Raw genomic sequence first — 871 nt, forward strand, 5'->3', positions numbered from 1 at the left:
CGCTTCTACTTTCACTTTTCCTGCAGAAGCTCAGATTCAGACTTTACTTTACTTTACTTTACTTTACTTTACTGACCTTATAAGAGACTTTAAAACTCAAATGTGTGATTGTGAATGTGGGTTTTAAACGTTAGTGATGTCTTATGGCTTAGCTGAGGGAGTTACTTAAGGGTGTTGCACAGAATCGCTTAAAGTGTTTCCTTAGTCGAGGAAAAAGTTAAGAGATTTACAGCAGTGAAAGAGATTTTACAGCAGTAAAATTATACTGTTTCCATGGAGACTGTTGATTTTCTGCCATTAGCACTTGTGATACCTGTTATCCTCGTGTTGTTTTATCCGAATCTTTGCAACTTTGGTTGCGAAGGTCTTTTGTGCAACAGCTAAACTGTAACTTTAAGTGATTCTTTAAGTATAAGACGTTTATATTTTAAAGAATCTCAACTGACACTTTACGGGGAAATTTTTAACATAAGGCTTTTGTGCAACCGGCCCCTGACCACAGTGAGAGTCCTTCACTAAATAAAGGATGAGAGGATGAACACCAGCCAGAGATGTTCCACTACCTGGAAACTCAAATATTGTTCTCACTAAAATCTTATAACTGATATAAAGCTTTAGTAAATTATTTCTTAAACATGATTCCACTGCCTTAGAAACTCTGTTCATTGAAAACGTGTCAAAATCACTGAGAAAATTAACGACACGAGGACGTTTAGTTAAAGCTCCTCCAGTGTAAAGGTCTGTGTCCATGTGTAGTGTGATTATAAATCAGCTCTAGCTTCTATATTAATACTGTGAAAGTATCAAAGCCTCAGTCCACAGAGAAATGCACACAGCCTGTATTCAGAAACTGAGCCTTAAAACCAGCCGT

Source organism: Seriola lalandi, unplaced genomic scaffold (genome assembly GCF_002814215.2).
Source record: "Seriola lalandi dorsalis isolate HSWRI2012SDOR001 ecotype SW California unplaced genomic scaffold, Sedor1 jcf7180002054480, whole genome shotgun sequence".
Classification (NCBI taxonomy): Eukaryota; Metazoa; Chordata; class Actinopteri; order Carangiformes; family Carangidae; genus Seriola; species Seriola lalandi.